Consider the following 21,869-nt stretch of genomic DNA (forward strand, 5'->3'; position numbering starts at 1 on the left):
GGCAGGCAGCTAAGTTCAGTAGCTGCTTCCTCATTGAGAGCCGGAAGGAGAGTCACATGGCTGAGTGAGTGGTACGCCTTCCTCCAGGGATTATAGGTGCTGGATTCTCCATTCACCTTTAAAAAATGTATGTTATTTAGTTAATATTTTCACAATTCAGAAATTGTTTTAAGAAGTACGTGGTTCAAGGTGTCAAATGATTAATCCCCAGCTGGGTTCCCTTTGCCACCTACTCTGTCTCCAGGGTGGCCCAACTGGCTGACCTTGGTGCCTCCTGGATTTTATTTCCAGGTAGTTGGGGCCCAGGTAGGGTTGGACACCTGTGAACATTCTTCCTTCCGTCTGCTCCAGAGCCCCCAACAGAGAGCTGGGGGCTCTGGAGCCCAGGGTAAGGGGCGTGGGGAATATCGGTTGCCTTGGTGTTTCTCGGGCCCCTGACATCCTTGCAGCTGGAAGAGCCCAGGGCAGCCAGCTGGCCACTTCCTTATGGGCAGGGGCTTTCTGAAGGCCACCTGAGTATGACTCTGATGCTGACCTCTGGCAGCAGACCCCAGCACCTCCAGGGAGGGTGGCCACGGGACTGGGAAGTTGGCTCTGCACAGAATGTTTCCACGTGGCCGTTTGGGACCAGAATTGGGATATAGATTGTTCTTGGCTGAGTTCAGCCTCCACGTGGAATCCAGAGGTCTGGGTTTGAGTTTCCGTTAGTCTGTTTTCTGACTGTGTGTGATCTCACTTTCCTCATCTTTAAATTGGGATGACACTTAGCACGCAGGACCTAAGATGCCTGATAGAAGCGCAAGGATTGGTGGGCTTATTTTCCCTGATCCTTTGTTATGAGCGGTGTGGTTTATGTGTGTGTAGGGCAGGGGATACAGCTGCAGGTGAAACTGTGCTGCTTGGAAAAATATGTTGTGCAAAGAATGTGATCTTTCTGACCTCCTGCCAAAGTAACACTTTTTGGTTTCTAACTTAATTCCTTTTTAAAAGATAGATTTTATTTTTTAAAATTTGAAGCACAGATATTTGTATCATTTTCAAAACTTTGCAAGTTGTTTTTATTCTTATTTACTTAACATATATTTAATGAATGGAGTTAGTCACATTTATCTGTAAGCATGATCATCAGAGTATTTTTATAATAACGATACACGGGGCTGGGGAAGTATTATATGTTGGGGAGCGTACCAGCTGTTCATAGTAGCTGTTCATGGGAGATCATGTTTTGGAGGGCAGCGTGGGAAAATGACGATGTAAGTGCTGTCGACGTCTGCTGAATGGTTTCGGTTCTGCCAGTTTTATTTTTATTCTTGAGCTTTTTAGGCTTGCTGTTACAAATAGCAGCCATCTCCGGCGTCAGTGCAGTCCTGCGTGGCTTCAGAGGGCTGTGAACCTCCGTTCTGGGGTGTTCTTTCCTGGCCTTTGACTCGCTGAGTCAACTTGAGTAAGTCCTTAAACAGAAAGCACTCCGGCCAGGGAAGCTGGAGTCCGGGTGCCTGGGTGGGCTCTGCCGGAGCCAGGCACCCACTCCCAGCCCCGCCCCCACCCCGGCTGCAGCACTGGTCCACACCGAGTCGGGGTTCCATCTCCTCGTTCCTCTGCTGTTGGTGGGCCTTCCGATTTCACTGGCCACCTCGGGGGGTACAACAGGTAAGCACGTAAAAGCAAAAGGAAGAAGGAGCGTGGTGAAACAGGAAGGGCTTAAAAGCGATAGGAAGAGCCAGAAGCAAAGGTTCCGCTTTAAAAGTGGCCACCTGTTTTGAGGTTGCTCTGGGGTGAAGTTGTCTAGAGTGTTACTCAGAGTGTGGCGCGCCGGCCATTGCCTGGGAGCGGGTTAGAGGGCCAGCCCAGAGCTGCCGAATCCACGTCCCCAGGTGAGCCAGGAGCACGTTTCCAGTTGCAGAAGCTCCACTGCAAATAGTTGGTGCCCATTTGGGTTGGGGAGGGTGCACCTTCGGGGGCTGAGACTCTGTGTGAAATGGTGAATTGACTTGAGGACCCCGGCTGCACAGCTGGCACTGGGGAAGCAGGAGTGGGGACGGGCGTTGCTTTCTGCTGACCACGAAACGTCCGTAAGTCTTTCGGTGGCTAAGAAGCTGGCATCTCCCTCTCCAGCCCCCTCCCCACTCTCGTGTTTCTATTTGTGCTGTTAGACCTGTTCAGATGTCACCTTGCCAGTGACAGCTTCCCTGCTCCCCCAGCAGACCCCCTCCCCCCAAACTGGAACTGCCTGTGGACGCGTGCTCCTGGGCCAGAACCCTCCTCTGTCTTTTTTTTTTTTTCCATGGTATATCTCATTTTATTTATTTATTTATTGGGGGTATAGTTTCTTTACAATGTTGTGTTAGTTTCTGCTGTACAACGAAGTGAATCAGCTACATGTATACATATATCCCCTCCCTCTTGAACCTCGCCCCCCCCACCCTCCCACCCCTCTAGGTCACTGCAGAGCACCGAGCTGAGCTCCCTGCGCTATATAGCAGGTTCCCACTAGCTCTCTATTTCACAGATGGTAGTGTATATATGTCAATCCCAATCTCCCGGTTCACCCCACACCCCTTCCCCCGCCGTGTCCACACGTCCTTTCTCTACATCTGTGTCTCTATTCCTGCCCTACAAATAGGTTCATCTGTACCATTTTTCTAGATTCCACATATATGCATTAATATACGATATTTGTTTTTCTCTTTCTGACTTACTTCACTCTGTATGACAGTCTCTAGGTCCATCCACATCTCTACAAATGACCCAATTTCGTTCCTTTTTATGGCTGAGTAATATTCCGTTGTCTATATGTACCACGTCTTCTTTATCCATTCATCTGCTGATGGACATTTAGGTTGCTTTCATGTCCTGGCTATTGTAAATAATGCTGCAGTGGACCCTCCTGTCTTTGAGGAGGGCAGCACCTGGCCCTGTGTGTGCTCTGTGTTTGCTGGGTGAGTGAATGAAGGACTGAGCCGAGAACTTTCTATTATGGAAGACTCACGTGACATAGCAGATTAGGGAGGGCAGTATAGGGCACCCTGTGTGCCCATCGCTCAGCTTGGTGTCCGTGACCACCTGGCCAGTATCACTTCCTGGAGACCTCGTTCCCCACTGGACAGTTTGAGGCCAGTCTCACCATTCGGTCAGTTCATCCGTGAATGTGTCACTACATGTCTCTGTAAGGTAAGGACTAGCCCTTGTTCTTAACCTCTCAGTGGGCCATTCAGAGGTGGGTTGGGGTGCTGCCAGGTGATGGGCCCAGCTTCTGGGTCCGGCCCCTGCGCTGTGGCAGTTCCTGGCCCCTGGGAGGCGAGTGAGAGGCAGGGCTGGGGCAGGTCCTTGGGGCCCCGCTATCTTCCTGCTGACTTCAGGGCCGCTGGTGGCCGTTAGAAACCCGGCGTGTGCGTGAATTGATTGGGTTCATGTTGGTCCCTCCCCAGGAGTGGTCATTATAACGGTGTTGGGGAGATGATCAAAGCAATGTGGACACAGCCTTACTGTGTTCTGGGAACTTCTCTAAGCGCTTACGTACGGTAACTAATATAATCCCCACAACAGTCCAGAGAAGGACTACTATTTAGTGCAATTATTAGCTCTATTTGATGGATAAACTTTTTGTCTGGTTGGTTTTTGTTTTTGGCTGTGCCGTGTGGCTTGCGGGATCTTAGTTCCCCGACCAGGGATTGAACCTGGGCCCTCGGCAGTGAGAGCGCTGAGTCCTAACCACTGGACCGCCAGGGAGGTCCCAGTGGATAAACGTTTATTATCCCTGCTTTACGGATGAGGAGACTGAGTCAGAGAGAGCTTGCCCCAGCCTCTGGGCCGGCGTGAGGCCGAGCCGAGCCCAGCACGCGGGCTCTGGTCCATCTCATAACCTCCACGCGCCACTGCTGCTTGTGCGTCGTCTCTGGAGCCAGCGCCTCCTTGCAGTTCCTTTGCCTGGCTGTCCTGACCTCCCTCCTGGACTGGCCCATCTGCTGCCCAAGTGCTCTTTCCCAGGCAAACTTCGTCTTGTCACAGCGTGGCTGCAGGGCCCAGCGTACAGGGTGAAGACCCTTCCTTGGAGGGATCCACAAAGCCTTTAGCAGTTGGTTCTCACTCTGGGGACCCCAGCCCGGGCTACGGCCTCACTGCACCCCGGAGCACTCTCTGCAGAGCCTCAGCCTGCTCCTCCATGTATCCTGTCCCGGCAGCCCGCCACGGCCCTGCCCTCCTCCTGTTCCATCTGCTGGACACTCATTCATCTGTGTGGCCAAGCTCATCGCCACTAGCTTCTCAAAGCCTTCCTGGACCCCCCCCCCCGCCGGCCCAGAGAGCCTCTCCCTCATCTGGGCCCCCTCCACCCTGTGCCCCCAACCTCCTAGGCACAGAAGCTCCCATTCCATGGCAGAATCACATATTCTGTCTGGCAGCTTCTCCTCTTCTCTGAAAGCTCCTTAAGGCTGTGGACCATGTCTTCTTCTGGGGGCTGTGCCAGCCTGGCGTGCCTTCTGGCTTATAGGCGCATCTTATCACTGAATCTTTGGAAATCAGTGGAAAATAATTAAATATTGTAGAAATATATGAATTAGAAAAGTTCCCTATCATTTTATTCTCCAGAAATAACCACTGCTAAGTTTTCCATTTTTTTTCCTATGCCTGTGCTAATATACCCTTTTTTTTTTTCTCTTTTGGTTTTCTAACACCTATTTAAAAATCTTTTAATACTTTCAAAACTGGTATGTGAAGATCTAATGAGCCTTTGAGTGGAGGAAGTAGAGGAATAACATATTTGTATATTGTGGAGGGTTCTTAACCTGTGCTTGATGCTGTGTGAAGGCTGAGGCCGGGTGAGGGGTCTTGGAATTTCTTTTTTTTTCCCCCAGCACTAGGGTGATACGTCATATAGCACCACTTTGAAAGGTCAGCCGGAGAATTTCCCTTGTACTTATGAAGTGCTAACTTGTTAGTTTGCCATTTTAGCTCTTCCCAGGAAGAGAAAACTGCGTTACTTTCATAGTCTAGGGATATTCCTGCCTTTTAATGTTCTGCTCTAAACTCTAGTGTTTATACTCTTATCTCTTTCCCTGAAGGCAAGGTTAGTAAGATAGGATTAAGTCGAGGCTGAGTAACAGAGGAGGACTAATATTACCTGTCAGGCCTGCTGCTGTGAGGGTACAGCAGGGTAGTTCTGAGCTTCTTGATAGCCAAAGCGTGCAGGGAAGTGAGATTAGCTGCCATGGAGGAGAAGAACTCCAAGTTCCCAGGAGGGGGAGTAAAAACCATGGAGAAGATTGAACCTTCCTTGCTCAAATGTTGAAGAACCTCGTCAGTGTCACAAATAGGAAATTATTCTCTTGACCTGGACAAAAAGGGAGAATTCCAAGAGAAGCAGAAATATGGTGGCCTGAGTACATCCTCCATGAGTCTGTGGTGCAGGGACATTGTCCTTTTGGCGGGGGGAGGGAGAGCTGTCCTGGACCACCCCCAGCCCCAGCCCCTCTGCCTGGCCAGCTCTCGTCCTCCAGCACCCCGTCTGCCTGCAGCTTCACTCTGGAGCCATCGGCATTTGCATTCATCTGCCAGCGGCAGATTGGAAGTGATGGTGGCTTAAAAGAAATACCATGTTTATTTCTCTCTGTGTGAAAGAAGCTGGACGCAGGAACTTAGAGCTGGTGTGTGGGCTCCATAAAGTTGCACAGAACCCTTTTCTCTCTGTGCCACGCCATCCTCCACTCTGGCTTCTAGGCTCCAGATCACCTCCTTGCCGAAGACGGCTGCTGGGGCTTCAGCCATCGTGTTGACATTCCAGGCCGTAGGAAAGTGGTCAGGGAGTAGGGCACCCCGCCTCGCACCTGAGTCTGTTCTCCCTAGGTGGCCTCCCCAGAAGTCCCACGTTACACTGCTGCCTACCTTGCCTTGGTCACGAGTGTTCTAATAGGCACTCGATCTTGGCGGCCAGCAGGCTAGAAGTGTGGTTTTTTTGCTGGGCATGCTGTCACCTCACATGAACTTGGAGAAGAGCGTGGGCATGGGTGTTGGCCTGCAGCTAACTCTGCCAGCACACTCGGGCTCTGGACTTACAAGTGGACAAGTTACCCCCAAAGAACCATTGACAAAAAGGCAATAATACTGGAACCGGCCTTGCAGAGTTGTCATGAGATTGAGCCAGTGCAGCGAAGGAACAGCTCAGAGCCTGGTACGAAGCCGTCCTCAGAAGCAGCTGTTTGTTATTATTTACTGGAGCCATTATCCTCGTCGTCCTTGCGGCCCATGGAAATTCATATGAATCTAAAGTGTTGTGCAGGTGAACGATTGGGTTGGTAGCTGAGCCAAAGTAAAAGGATCTCTCTTGTTTGATTTGTTATCACAAGTAAAGAAAAAGAAAAGAAGCCAGAAATGTCTACAGTGTCAGTTACAGCTGTCTGGTTTGCTTAGAGCAGGGCTGACAGGGACTATGCTCCTGCTGTGGTCCCATGGGGTCCCCACTCGGGGGGTGCCCTCCTGGACGTGGCAGCCCGAGGCCTCTCCTAGACTGGGATGTGGGCAGCCTGGTTTATGGTGCCCTCTGGGATTGGAGCCGAGTTTGCCCTGGCTGGGGGCAGGCTGATTTACCTCCTGTTTCGAGATCTCCCTGCGCCCAGCCAAGGCATCACCTCTGACGGGTGCTGACCCCTGACCCTGGCCACATAAGCCCTCCTCCCCAACCCGTCATGCTAGCTTCCCCTTGGCTGGGGGAAGCCCCACGAGGCATGTGCACACCTGCGATTTCATGGCTTTTCCAAAAGTTTGTGAACCCAGAGCTGCAGCTTGGTTCCCCTTCAGCCATCCCCACCTTGAGAACTCCCCCGGGAACCCCCGCAGTCTCCCCCGCCCGCCTTTCTCCCAGGTTCTCTGATGTCCTGTATGAGTGACAGGCAGGGGCAGACCTTTCAGGGACCCAGTCAGCCTGGCTGCCTCGTCCCCCTTCCCCGCAGGCCAGTTTTCCAGACGGACCAGCAGTCTGAGTCTTTCTCTTTTTGAACATTCTGCAGTGCCCTCAGAGCATACCCTATAAGGAGATCCCGGCTCACGCTGTGTCCCGAGAACTTGGCGTGGAGCGGGGCTCACTCATCACTTCCACAGAAGCCACTTGGGAGGCGCTCAGAGGTCCGATGGGAATGGCGGGGGCTTTCATCAGGTGTCCTGGGGGGACATTTAGGGCTCCCCGGTTCTCAAAAGAAGGTGAACAGCCTGGGCATCTGGGCAACGATCACCTGGTGATATTGCTTCAGAGCTCTGAAATGCCCACGTAATGATTCCGCAGTGCTGTGATGTCTTTGGGCTGCGCTTCTGTGAACCAGCTCAGGGGGCAGCAGCGTCATTCTGGGCCTCGCCCACATTCCCACTTCCCAGGCGAGAGCGCTGAGGTTCAGGTGGGTGGAGTGTCTTTGCCCTGTGCTGCCCAGAAGGTGAGCAGCAGATCTGGGATTGGGCTCCGGGGTGTGCGACGGCAAAGCCGGTGCCTGCCCTGCTCCTTCCCACCCTCCCCTGGACTCAGAATTCAGTGACTGGCCCCCTGGTCCAGCCTCTCCCCTTCGTAGCTGTGCAACCCTAGGCAAGTGGCAAAACCTCTCTGAGGCTCATCTACCAGATAGTGACAAGACTGTTGAGTGTAATGGGACCAGAGGCCAGGTGGGAAGGCCTTCCTAGAGGAGAGCCGTAGTAGCCTGAGCCCAGGTGGGGGGCTGCTAAGGATCTTCCAGCAGCTCACTGGTTTTCTTGCTCCTGAGATCACTTGAAGGGTCTTTTGAAGCCCATCCCTTTGTCTGATGGGGCAGAAATTTGGCCTCGACTTGGAGTCTCTCCCATCCCTGGTGGTGGGGCCCCTGGATCCCTGGGCAGGCAGGGTGTGGGTTTCCTGGCGTGGAAGCAGCCCTTGCCTCACTCCCTTCTCCCTGCCTGGGCAATATTTTTGCTGCAGGCCCTACCAAGTGGAAATACGTTATTTACAGTGTTTTGACAGGAGCATCAAAAGCCTGGATGAGAAAGGATGCCTTTGGGACTGAGCTAATGGCCTAGGAGTGTGGCCTGAGGGGAAGGGAGCCTGGCACAAGAGGAGGGGGAGATACACAGTGGGGGGCTGGGGGTACCCATTTACTGAACTTGATAAATGTGAGGCCCAGCCCTCCCCTAAGCCCAGGGCTTAATAAGAGTCTGTACCGAGTGAATATCCCAGGCTGACCATTCCCGGCTCCCACTTCAATAAGGACAAGGGTGTCCCCAAGCCAGCTTTGGGCCTCAGCCTTCTTACTTTGCTGTCTGAGGCCTCAGTGCCATCATTTGCCTGATGGGGACAAGGACCTCTGATGGGGAGAAGATGAAACACCCTGAGGTGTGTTGAGGCCAGGCCCATCTGTCCACAGAACCCAGGGACTCTCTAGCCAGCTCGTTCTGGACCCATTCGCTGCCTCAAATGGTATGGTGCTGCCGTGGGACCCGGGCCACCTGCCAAGGTGGCACCTCCGTCCCGCTTGATTCTCTGACCCTCCAGAAGCAGTTTGAAAATGTCTTTCAAAATGGCCCAGGAGAGCCTCCTTTGTGGCTGGTAGGAGCAAAATGTGTTTACCTGTGGCCCAGAGATAACCAGCAGTCACCTGTCACGAACGTCCTTTGAGTTTTTTCTCTCTGTGTAGAAATGGAACATGTTTATATATTTTAAACAAAATTGTTTTCTGTTTGTTCCTGCTCCCCTCAAACACACTTAACATATTGTTGATCAAGTTTCCCCTTTTGTCAAAGGCTCCACTCAGGCTTGTTTTCTTTTTCTTTCTTTCTTCTTTTTTTTAAAAATATTTTATTTATTTATTTGGCCGCACCGGGTCTTAGTTGCGGCACACGGGATCTTCATTGCAGCATGCAGGCTCCTGGTTGCGGCATGCATGCGGGATCCCTGAGCAGGGATCGAACCCGGGCCCCCCTGCACTGGGAGCGCGGAGTCTTAGCCACTGGACGGCCAGGAAAGTCCCACAGACTTGTTTTCTTAATGGCTGCATAATGTTCTCTCTGTCAGCAAAGTTACTGAATTCTCTTGGTGGATGTTGGGCTGTGGTTCTGGTTTGTAAATAGTGCTGTGATGAACATCTGGTTCTGATATTGTTGGGGCAGGTTGGTGATTATTTCGGTGGGCTATATGAATAATAAATCATATTTGTTGTTTTCACAGTTTATGAAAAGTAGTATGTACTCCTTGGGGGAAAAAAAAGCCAAACATTATAGGGAATTGTAGAAAGGGACATTGGTTTTGGAGTTTGTCCTGCTGGACTTTTGGATGCACCCAGGTTCTGTTTCTCTCTCATGCGTCCTCTCTCCCCTCCTTCAGTTCTCACCCACGCCCCGGAGCTCCCCTCTCTGTCCTTCATGGCTGGAGGCTGTTGCCCATGTGTGTTCCCGACCTGGGGAAAGGGATGGAGAGTGTGGACCCGTGCTGAGGTGTTGGCCCCGGGGTGGGTGGTCTCCAGCACCGCCAGGCTGCAGGCTGCTTCCCTCGGCCCGCCCACCATCTGCACCGTGGTCTTCCTGCCCTCTCTGCGACCCCTCCTGCTCCCAGGTGCTTTGCTCTTCTTTGCACATACCTGCGGTTCACTAGCCAAGCTGAAGTTCAGAACACTTCTGAGAGTGGAGAGCTCCCGTCTCCCTAACACCAATCCCCCCCCACCCCGACCCGGCAGAGGTGGCGAGCATCTCCGTCAAGGGACCAGCCCTATCCTCACAAGTGCCGGTGGGCGAGTCATTTGCCTTCTGGTCCCAGCCTCCTCATGTGGAAGGGGATTTTCATGGCACCTACCTCTGAGGTTGAGGAGATTCACTGAGATAGAGTCAGGACATCTACTACAAAGCCTGGCACGAAAACCGTGTTCAGAAATCTGTGGCTGCTGTTGGTGGGTCAGGATTCACCCCTGTCCTTCGGCTGCCAGTTTGTTTTCGGGGAACTGAGGACTGGAAAGTTAGTTTTCGAAAAAGAGTATCAAACACCAGCTTGCATGTCAGGTTCCCTTCAGGGTGGGAGAGTTGGGTACAGCCCGGAGTCAAACCCTGCAGTGCTTCTGTGATGGAAAGGGCCCAGCCCAGACTTTGGAGGAGAATTTCCAGTGTGGGTATGGGTCACTGTCCTACAGAATCCTGACCACATGACTTCGAACCAGTCCCTTGTCATTGCTGAGCCTGAGTCCCCATCTTTCTTGGACATTTATACTTTTATACTTTTATCTTGGTAGTTCTGGGAGGTGGGAATCTATTTATCATTCTCCCTATTGTGCAGGTGAGGAATCTGAGGCTCAGATATGTCACTTGCTTAAGGACATATCTAAGGCCACAGAGCTAGCAGGTACCAACCACTGGGGTCTTTGAACCAGAGAGACCTGACTCCCATAGGCCTGGGCTCTCGCTACTCTTACCATACTCCCCACCTGCCCCAGTGCTAACTGGACCTCCCTGGTTTCCCACGGAAGCCTATTGTGCCCTTCGAGACTTTTCCGAGGATGCCACACGCCCAGCCCTGTTGTCTTGCGTGGGCCTTTGCAGCAGAGCAGAGTCACCCCCATTCCTGAGCTCGGTCCACTGTCCCCCCCCTCCCCACCCCCACTGATGCTCGCCTGTTCTAGCCTGTGGCCCCTTGTTGGGAGAGGGCCCGCACCTGCCCTCCCTGCTTGGTGGTTCTGCACTCATCTCTCCCATCCAAGTTTGTTCCCGTTGTTCTAATCCTGTAATGTTCGGTGACCTGGAGAGTCTGACCAGGTGGCACCCGCGGGTGTTCCCAGGTTGTGTTCCCTGGTCTCATTGCCCTCGTGCAGCCGGGCCGGCTTTGGTTCCTTCTCTGTGGAACAGGCTGCTGGCCCTGATGCGATCTCTGGGGTTCCATCTCACCCTCCCCTCCTGTGAATCTCTGACTCTTCAGAAAGCGGGGTAGAAAACCTCCCAGTCATTCTCTCCATCTGTGCCTCCTTACTTCTTAGGCTTTCATCTTGAAGACAGCCTGGTGAGGTTGCCACGCTTGCACTGCAGAGTCGGAGATCTGAGCCCTCCTGCCCGCCCTCCTGGGTGGCGCATGAGTGTGAGTGAGAGTGCGTTGATCCTTTTGAAACAGGCCCCTTTGATGCTCTTTAAATAGGGCAAATTTCTAGAGAATTCAGCCAGCTCCCCACATCAGACCTCACTCGGGTGCACGTGCTGTGGGTGTAGCAAACGCACACGTGGCTGCCTCTGTGCACGCAGTGGTTTGGAGTCAGCTGACCGGGGTTTGCATCCTCTCTGACTTTGACCAGCTGTGTGACCTTGGGCAAGTCACTGTGCTTCAGGCTCTGTGCTGACTGGAAGGCTCATCATCGTAACGGTGTTAATCAAACTCACCCCTTTGGGAGGAGCAGATGGGCGACCGCAGGTGCAGGCGCTGTATAAACCGTAAAGCGCCCTATGAGGTGAGCAGATGTGCGGATGCCCTCTCCCCAGCAGCACCCAGCTTCAGAGGCTCAGGAAGCATTCCTGGCAAAGCCCAGTTTTCAGCCTCGCAATGTCATGCTCGAAAAATGCTCGCACGTGGTTTATTCAGCTTTAAGTGGGGGCAGATTCTGCAATGGGTTGTTTATTGTCCACACTGGATTTTTAATTTCTTATAAATTCCCCACAAATTGCTGTAGTACATCTCTATTTATTGAATCTGTCAGGGTTGTTTATGGTGCTGAGGCCTGGGCTCCCGTGTTTGTGGGTTGTTGCCCTGGTGACGCCAGGGTCTGAGACTCCAGAGGGGAGGCCCTGCCCCAAGGTGGCGTGGAAGGTTCTGGAAGGGCTGGCAGTGTGAGGTAGAGCGAGCCACGGCTGTTGCACGGGGGGCCAGCCTTGGGTCAGGCAAGGTGTTCAAGACTATGGATTCCATGCCAACTTTACCTCCTTCCTGCTGGCCCCTGCCTTCCCATGGGGGGTGCACTGCTCCAGGCTCCTAGCTCTGCCCCTCCAAGCCCTTGCTGCTCCGAGTGGGTCTGGGGACGGGCAGCGCCTGCGCCGCGGGGCACCTGTGGGAAATGCACACACTCCCCAGACTTGCCGGCTCGTAGCTTGTGGTTCAGCAAGATGGCAGGTGCCCTCTTGCCTGTGCCCGACACACTGCCATCGGGTGACCTCTTCAGGACACCCCTGGTGCTCCCGGTCCTTAGGACAGAGCCCAGGGGCCTTGGCCTGGCAGTTCTTTGTCTCCACCACTATCTTACCCTGAGATCTTTCCAACTCCATCTTCCCCATTCCCCTCGGCCCTGCTACATCTATCCCTCCACCCCCCGAGCTCTGCATGTGCCCATCTCCGCTTGCCATGCCTGCCCCAGCCTTCTCTCTCTAGGGAATTATAGGCATCTCAGAACAGGCAGCTCCTGAGAAACCTCCTCCTTGAAGCCCTCTCTGCTTTCCCTGGACTGGGTCAGGTCCAGCTTCTCCGGAGCACCCCTGTGATCCAAAGGCCTCACCTGCCTCAGCCCCATGGGGCTGCTTGACCCACTTTCCCGGCTCTCTCCCCTCACTCCTGGGTGCTCTGGCTGCCCCTCCTGACTCTTGCGGGCTTGGCCTGCAGCCGGCACTCAGGAATGCACTGCAGTCAGCCGGCCTTCACAGGACCGAGACGTGAGGCTGGACTTTTCCCAGGAGGCTGGATGCTCCGTCCTGGGGAAGGGATGTGGCATGGCATGAATTGCCGGGAGCTCTCGGCCTTCAGTCGAGCCCCGATCGGCATCTGGGACCGGGGACTGGATGCCTAGGCAGGCAGCTGCGGGAGGGAGGACAGAGGGACAGCCGAGAGGTGTCCCGACTCTTGTGTGCAGGTGAGAAGGCAGAAAAGCTCGGAGGCTGGCCTACAGGTGTTTGTTGAGTATCTTCTCTGGGCCAGGCAGTGTCCCCAGAGGCTCTGGGGACTTAGCAGTGAACAAAAACCCCTGCCCTCACGGAGCGTCGCCATCTAGAAGGGCAAGAGACGAAAAAGAGAGAAACGTCTGAAGTGAGTGAGATGGTGCAGAGCGGTAGGGAGAGAAGTAAAGCAGGGTAAAGCACTGGGGATTGGTGTGGGGTTTTGGAACATGGCTTGGTTAAAGCTGAGCTATCCCTGCCCTTTGACCCCACAGTTCCACCCCAGGTATCTACCCAAGAGAAAGGGGCGCTGTGTCTACCAAGAGACAGGCATAGAATGTTCAAAGCAGGAGTAGTCATAATAGCCTCAGCGTGGAGACAGCCCACGTGTCCATCTGCTGGAGAATGGGTACATCAGGGTGTCATAGTCACATATGCAGCGATGACAATGAACCAGAGACCACCACATGCAAAACACGGATGTCCCGTTGACATGCTGCTCAGACCTGGAAGGGCACTGATAGTCAAGTTCCTGAACAGGTGAAACTACTCTGGGGACGGGGACCCGGGGGACCTGATGGGGCTTGCTGGGGTCCTGCAAACGTTCTCTTCTCAGTCTTGATCTTGGGCACCTTCTGTGAATCTCCACCACACTGCTCACTTGTGATACATGCTTTTTCTGTTATCGTATGTTATACTTCAGTAAAAGGCTTATAAAACATAAAAGGCAAAAAAAAGCAATGGGAAGCAGAGGGTGTGCTGTTTTCTGTAACATGTACCCTTGGGCTCTCTCTAGAACATTGGTTCTTAAGCAGCAGTGCCTGTCGGGACACGGGCGTCCCTCTGGAGGCTCCCTCTGGGGAAGAGGCTCCCCTCGCCACGGGTGACAGGCTCCAAGGAGAGACCACCTGGTGGGAAGCCAGCAGCCTCAGGGACGTCCTCCTTGCCCTTCATGGAGGGACTCGAGCCTCCCTGGAGTCAAAGGGGTGCAAATTCTGTACCCCCAGCCTCTGGCCCGGAGCAGGCACTGGTGAGCATTTATGGAGTGAAGGATGTTCGGACGTGGGCTCCAGGCTGTAGCAGCTGCGTATTACAACCTGCATTCGCTGTGTTGTGTGCTCACCCTGTGCCCTGCGCCGTATCCCACTCCAGCCTCTCAATACCCTCCATATGCAGGTGAGGAAACGGAGGTCAAAGCAGGTACACGTGGTGACTTGCTCCAGTTCCCCACCTAGAAAGTGGGGACTGTGGTTGACTGCAGGTGGAGTGACTCAGGCCAGCGCTTGATGTACCGACTACATCAGAGGGAGGGGTTAAGGCGGACGTGGGGAGGGAAGATGGTGAAAGCTCAGTTGGAATGAATGAGCCATTGGATGGGTTTCAAGAAAGCCCGCCTGTCCCCACCCCAACTTTCCCTCCGTCAGTTGTGACTGTTCATTCCCTCCTTTCGGTGTCTCCCCTGAGCGCCAGAGCTGTGTGGTCTAACCTGCCGACTCTGAAACCTGGCCGTCCTGCCCTCCTCCGCCCGAGCATCACCCCAGGCTCCACGGACCACCTGAATCACAATCACCTTCTTCTTCTTCTTCTTCTTTTTTTTTGTATTGTATTTATTTTATGGACTACTTTTTTTTTTTTTTTTCCTGCCGTTCAGCTTGTGGGATCTTAGTTCCCCAACCTGGGATTGAACCTGGATCCTCAGCAGTGAGAACTGGAGTCCTAACCACTGGACCACCAGGGAATTCCTCAGATTTTTTTATTTAGACTGGTTTTAGGTTCACAGCAAAATTAAGGCGAGGGTACAGAGTTCCCGTGTACTCTCTGTCCACACACACACACACACACACACACACACACACACACACACACACACACACACACACACAGCCTCCCCCATTACCATCTCCCACCAGAGTGCTGCATTTGTTACAGCTGATGAAGCTACACAGACGTGTCATCATCTCCCAAAGTCCGTAGTTTACACTGGGGTCTGCTCTTGATGTGGCACATTCTGTGGGTTTTGACAACAGTATAATGACACGTGTCCACCATTATAGTGTCGTATCACAGTATCAGACACCATATAGTATCATGTCGTTTCACTGCCCTAAGAGCCCTCTGTGTTCCTTGTATTCTTTTTAAAGTATTTGAGGAAAAAAATTCGCGCACGTACTGTTGGGGACAGCATTAATTAGATCAAAATCTCGGGGGTTGGGTCCTGAGCATTGGTTTATGTTAAAGTTCCCCAGTCGATTCTAATAGGCAGCCAGGGTGAGGCTCACTGGATTAAAGCCGTGGTTCTCAAACTTGAGTGCCACTAGAATCCCCAGGAGAGCGTCTTCCACCGGGTGGCCAGCTGCACTCCAGAGTCTCTGAACCAGCAGGTCTGAGGGGGCCGAGAATTTGCATCTCTGGTAAGCTTCCGGGTGACGGTGACGCTGCTGGTCAAGGACCCCTGTCTGAGGACCACTGGTTTTAAGCAGTGGTGGTAAAGGCTGTGGCGGGGCCATGGAAGCTCCTTCTGAGTCCTTTGGGGGCATCCGGGGGATTGTGCCCAGGGGCCCTTCCCTAGATTGCACTGCCTGCTGTCAGAGTGGGGGACTGAACCTGGGAGGGGAGATGCGGCACCTTTCCTCTGTGCCTGAGCTCATGTGCTCCGGTCATCGGCCCCTGGGGATCCTGGGTTTGGGAGGAGGGTGGTGAGGCAGGCAGGTGTTACGTGAGTGCAGGGTGGACCAGGGCAAGGGGTGGGTTGCTCACAAGCCGGGAGGCTGGTGACGTCCAGCCCCCTGGATCACTCTCAGGCAGGCTCTGGGCGTTTCTTTTTGCACTCCCACCGGGACAGATGGGACCCCCAGGATAAGGACAGCCCAGACTAAGCCTCCCTGGGTGGGGGGTGTCAGCCAGTGTCTGACACCAAGACGTAGACTTTGGACAGAGTCCAGGATCCTGGGATCCTGGTGGGAGAAGCAGGCTGCCATAAATCTGCCTGGCATCTGTAATAAAAGACCTTCAGGAGAAACTCAGTCTGCTGTGCTTGGCCTTTAGAAGCCCAGCAATAAAATCAATGTAAATATAGCTAACATTTGGGAGTGGTTTATGAAGCGCTTGAAAAAAATCCCCACGTAAACCCCAAGACAGTCCTATGAGCTGTAGAGATGATTAATTACCCTGTCTTTTAGATGTGTAAATTTTAGGGTCACAGAGCTACTAATCTGCAGAGCTGGGATTTGAACCCATGGTGCTTTCTGTTCTCTCAGTTCTCCCCTACCCCCATGTGAACCCTCAGGCAGAGATAAGCCTCCTCCCAAGCAAGCTCTGGTGACCAAAAGGGTGAACTGAAGATACTGGTGCTCTCAGGAGGGGAATGTGCTGGAATTTCTCATGACAGAGTTGTTCTTGACAGTCCTCACTCGAAAGGTATAGAAACCACCACCCCATGTGTGCTACTGTGGCAGGGATTGGCGAGTTACTCAGCTTTCAGGTTGAAAGACTTCTGCTGCATCTGCTGTTTTCCATTTCCCGCGCTAAGGAATTGCGAGGCACAGGGTGGTTTCCCAAGCTCATTGGATTAGGGCTGGCAAGAGGGGCTAGCACAGTTTGAGCAGAACCCTCAAGAACCCGAGGGTTCCTTGAGGGAGGAGCCACCTGCTTTCTGAGGGTGGCGTTGCTGACCCCTGCATACAACAGGCTCCCTTCCACCGTAGCTGCAACTCTTTTATCTACGTTTGATTTGTGGGGGATTTCCTTTCAAGCAAGACATCACAGGTCAGAGAAGGTTTGAAAGTCACTGGTACACAGGGAGCAGGCTCAGGAGACGGAGGTCGGGCTCCAACAGAGCCAGGGCCCTGGACCCCGGCAGCCCACCCCCCCCAGGCCTCAGTCATTCAAGGTACTGTGTGGGCAGAGTGCTGTTGAGCAGTGAGGTGAGAGGGGTGGCCAGGGCGGTGAAGCCCTGGGAGTGGAGTCTGGCCATCATTGGCTTGAGCCATTCATCAGGCATTCATTCGTATGTGTGCCAGGCCAGCTGGGCTCTGTGCTGAGCACGGGAATATAGTTGAGGGCAGAACTGCCCCGGTCTCCGAGGAGCTTCCCATCAGTGGGAAGACAGAACCTGGCTTTGGGGAGACTCTGAATCTCTTTCAGTACCCTCTGGTCGCCATTATGGAGAGCGTAGCGTTTTTATCTCCTGCGCAGGTACTGTGCACGTCTGGTGTCTGCATATCTGCTCACTCGTCGGCATCACTCACTTCCTCCCAAGACCATGGTGGCGCCACCTACTGGATACTGCTGGTCATGGCGGGCTCTGCAGTGGGTCGGCTGTGAGGTCTAACCTGTCCCCACCTTTCAAGAATTACGCTTGCCAGACCTCTCCAGGACTGTGATTTGCCACCTTTCTGAGTGGCTGAGGGAATAAAAGGAGGAAGCATTAGTCGTGCGAGGAGAGGAGCAGGAGCCAAGAAGGACCTCGCGGCATGGATGGAGGCGATGCTCTCAGAGACCAGCTGCAAGAGACGCCCCCTTGAGACCCCTGACTCCTGGTGTCAGCCTTTGTTCCTTTCTCTCTTGCGGTGGACTTGGCAGAAGTAGCTAATCGGGAATCTTGGAGAACCATTTGGAACAAGTGATGCTCAAGAGTGCAGGGCTCCGTGTGCAGGACGGGGACCTGGTGGATCACAGGGCGAGCTGGAGTGGAAGGACCTACCTCTCCACTGCACAGATGTGGACGAGATAAGAGGGGCTGTATCCTGCCTGCTCGAGGCTCTTGGAAGACAAGCCTTTGACAAACGCAATTCAGTTTTGGTTTTACACCCTGGCATCACGGACGAGAGAACCAACATAGCCACTGGGCTTTCTTTAAAATGTGCTTTGTGGGGGTCCCCCAGTGCAACCTAGCCCTCCTTGTGTAAACTTGCAGATCAGCCAGAGCAGTTTGCTTCTGTTTAAGGCAGTGAGAAGCTCTCCTGCAGCCTGCGGTTCCCCTGGCTTTTGCGTTGCCCCAGGAAGTCTGATCCTCACGTGGTCTTTTGTGCTGTACTTGTCTGCCCCTACCCTCGTCAGGCCTCGAATGTCTGGGAAGCATCTCTGCCTGGAGGCACCGTGTTCTGTATCTTGACTCACCTCCATCCTCTCCAGACTTGCTTCCTCTCCTGTTTTCTTGAGTCATAAAGAAGCAGTGCCTCCCATCTCCCACCCAGGCAGCCAGCCCACGTTCCTCTGGCCCTCCACTTCCACAGCTCACCAGTTTCGGGCCCTGGTGGTTCTCCCTTTGGATGTTTCCTTGCCAATCCCTACCTCCATCCTTCGGTCGTAGGTCCCCCGTCACCCCTTACCTAGCACGGCCACACCTCTGACTGGCATCCCTGCCTCTTGGCCCAGCTCCCACCTTGTGGCATCGTGTCTCTTCGGGACTACCTGAGTCACTCCCCTGCTTTCCTTGTCTTCAGGTGAAAGTCTAGCCCCCGAGAACCGCTTAGCATGCTCCTCCCCACCTTTCTCTCTTGCGGTGGACTTGGCAGAAGTAGCTAATCGGGAATCTTGGAGAACCATTTGGAACAAGTGATGCTCAAGAGTGCAGGGCTCCGTGTGCAGGACGGGGACCTGGTGGATCACAGGGCGAGCTGGAGTGGAAGGACCTACCTCTCCACTGCACAGATGTGGACGAGATAAGAGGGGCTGTATCCTGCCTGCTCGAGGCTCTTGGAAGACAAGCCTTTGACAAACGCAATTCAGTTTTGGTTTTACACCCTGGCATCACGGACGAGAGAACCAACATAGCCACTGGGCTTTCTTTAAAATGTGCTTTGTGGGGGTCCCCCAGTGCAACCTAGCCCTCCTTGTGTAAACTTGCAGATCAGCCAGAGCAGTTTGCTTCTGTTTAAGGCAGTGAGAAGCTCTCCTGCAGCCTGCGGTTCCCCTGGCTTTTGCGTTGCCCCAGGAAGTCTGATCCTCACGTGGTCTTTTGCAGCCGGGGGAAGCTGAGTGGAGCTGTACTTGTCTGCCCCTACCCTCGTCAGGCCTCGAATGTCTGGGAAGCATCTCTGCCTGGAGGCACCGTGTTCTGTATCTTGACTCACCTCCATCCTCTCCAGACTTGCTTCCTCTCCTGTTTTCTTGAGTCATAAAGAAGCAGTGCCTCCCATCTCCCACCCAGGCAGCCAGCCCACGTTCCTCTGGCCCTCCACTTCCACAGCTCACCAGTTTCGGGCCCTGGTGGTTCTCCCTTTGGATGTTTCCTTGCCAATCCCTACCTCCATCCTTCGGTCGTAGGTCCCCCGTCACCCCTTACCTAGCACGGCCACACCTCTGACTGGCATCCCTGCCTCTTGGCCCAGCTCCCACCTTGTGGCATCGTGTCTCTTCGGGACTACCTGAGTCACTCCCCTGCTTTCCTTGTCTTCAGGTGAAAGTCTAGCCCCCGAGAACCGCTTAGCATGCTCCTCCCCATGTCAGACACAGCGAACCCTTAACCGCTCCATCTCCGCGCCTGCACATCCCTGTCGTGACCCACCTTGGCACGCCGTTTTCATCCTAAAGATGCAGGTCAGGTGTCACTTCCTAGTGGCAGCCTTCCCTGACTTCCCATATGTGCCCCCCACCCCCCAGGAGACCGCTTACTCCTGGGGGCTGCCGCGGGCCTGGCCCAGGATCCCCGGTCTCCCTCCAGACGCTCTGCCGTTTAAGGTTGACCAGCTCCTGCCCCCCACTCCCCCTTACCCGTGAGGTCCTTGAGGGCATTCATTTAAGTACTTAGCAAAGAACCTGGCATGTGCGGGGGTGGGGGGGCTTGATAATTGATTCTTCCTATTTGTTGACTTCACCCTAAGGTCACGTAGAAGCCACAGAAGTGGTTTTTCAGGATTTGTAAGGGGCACGTGGACTCCATTTTTCTTTAGCATCTGGGAAGTTGCCTTCCTGGCACATCTTCACTCTCCGTCTTCCACCATTTCTCTTTTGCTCCAGGTAGCACTGGTGATTGACCTAGGCCTGTCATGACAACATAGCTCCCTTTGTCCAAGACTTGCATCTCAGGCCTCCCTTACAGTTAGAGACACCCACGTCTTGCTGTTCTGACCAGTAAGATGTAAGAGGGAAGAGTATTTCCTGTGTTACAAAAAAGTAGCAGTTTGACCTTTGTCCCCCTTTTCTTGCCTTCCAGATACCCTCTGGGGACAGGGTACCTGGAGCTATGGCAGCTGTTTTGTGACCAGGAGGCGAAAGGCATGAGGACAGAAATCTATCATAGGAAGCACGGCAGAATAAAAAGCTGAAAAGAGCCTGGGTTCTTGCTGACATCAAGCTGTTGAAACCCTCTAGAGACCCACCTCCCTCTAAACTTTCTGTCCTCAGGTTCAAGCCATTTTTAGTCAACATTTCTTAAAATCATACACATCTTCGCTGTTTATTCTGAACTTGGCTGAGCTGTTTTTTGTTATCAAAGATCAAGTGTACCTTTGGGATAAGTCCTGGCCATCATGGAAACAAAACTTTGAAGGTGGAAGGCATGTGCCAAGGAGAAGGACACCAGTGCTGTTAGTGTTGAAAGTTTAGATGCCCAAGGGGTTGACTGTTGGGGCTCATGTTTATTTGGACATACGTTATGTTAAAAAAAAAAACAAATTGTACTTCGTGTATGATAAAACTTAAAAGCTCTTTAGGTAGTTAAGTGACAGATTTTCAACTTGAAAGGAGACTTAAGGAAATGTGAATAAATAGAATTTATTAGCACGTATGTCTGAAAAAGTCTGGGTTGATGGGTTTTAGGCCATCAAGGACTCGAATTTATGTCATCGGAAGTATTTCTTCACTTTTCAGGCTCCTTATGTGGGTTCCATTGGGGCAGGCTTTGCCAGGTCGTGTGAAAAAGGTTGCCAGCAACTCCATCCCATAAGTTTAACAACTTCATAGGAAGCAAGTATGACTTTCCTTTTGCCCTGAGTTCCAGCAAAAGTCCCTTGGCTGGCTGATGCTTGCTGGTTCTGATTGGTCTGACTTGGGTTACGTACCTATTATGTTAGTAACCCGGGGCTACCATAACAAATCCAAACAGCAGAAATTTATTCTCAGTTCTGGAGGGAAGGAGTTGGAAATCAAGGCGTTGGTAGGGCCACACTCCCTCTGGCTCCTCCTTGCCTCTTCCAGATTCTGGCGGCCCCTGACATAGGGCTGCACCACTCCAATCTCTGCCTCCGTCTCCACCTGGCCTTCCTCTCCCTGTGCGTCTGTGTCTTCGCATGGCACTTTTCCTCTTCTTATCAGAATACCATTGTATTGGATCGGGGCCCACCCGAATGGCCTCATTCCAACTTGATTACGTCTACAAAGACCCTGTTTTCAAATAAGGCCACATTCACAGCTGTGGGAATTAGAACTTAACCTATTTTGTTGAGGGACACAGTTCAACCTGTAACACCTGTTCTTGAATCAGACCCAGGTCTGGATGATGCGATGTTCTAATTGGCCAGGCCTGAGTCCCATGCGCATCCTGACAGCGAGGAAGGGGTAAACCCCTGGGAATTATGTGGCTTAAAAGTAGGCGAGAAAGGTTCTCCCCCGGGACTATATGCAAGGTGGGCCGTGGATGCAAGGCTGGCAAAAACAGTCGGTGGTTCACCGGCAACCTGCCTCGCTGGAGGACCCAGACTTTTTCGTTTGTGTCTTCTCGCCCACTTCAGTACCCGCCCCTGCCCTTCCATTTTCTGACTTTGGGGAGGGGACGGTTAGTTGAGTTGGGAGGAGGATGGAGAGAGAAGGCAGAGGCCGTAGTGATTTCCCTCCTCGCTGTTCACCCTGGACAAAGGCTTACGGTGGGCATCCGATGGCGGCGGATGGCTGGACGCCAGGTCGTGTACACTGCTTGCCCGTCCACCCTTTGGGTGGTTCCGTTGACTGCTACTGATGTGGGGACCCATCTGCGTAGGTTCCTCAGCAGTCGAGCTTTGACGATAATGAACGATCCGTTGGCCGTTTTTGTTTGCTGGAGAGTTTCTCAGCCGCCGTGAGAGGCAGTGTCATGGCGCAGGAGAAGGTGGAGAAGTGGA

The 21,869-nt window shown here is 53.2% G+C and overlaps 1 protein-coding gene across 1 annotated transcript in view; it reads left to right on the forward strand.

Annotated features, from left to right (window-relative positions):
• Positions 1–1,577: 1,577 nt before the first annotated feature.
• LOC114485017 (inositol-tetrakisphosphate 1-kinase-like) overlaps positions 1,578–21,869 on the forward strand; it is a 70,171-nt gene continuing 49,879 nt past the window's right edge. Inside the window, exon 1 of the mRNA XM_028485191.1 lies at positions 1,578–1,650. The gene's annotated coding sequence lies outside the window, so the exon portion shown is untranslated. The remainder of the gene's footprint in view (positions 1,651–21,869) is intronic.

Source organism: Physeter macrocephalus, unplaced genomic scaffold (genome assembly GCF_002837175.3).
Source record: "Physeter macrocephalus isolate SW-GA unplaced genomic scaffold, ASM283717v5 random_313, whole genome shotgun sequence".
Taxonomy (NCBI): Eukaryota; Metazoa; Chordata; class Mammalia; order Artiodactyla; family Physeteridae; genus Physeter; species Physeter macrocephalus.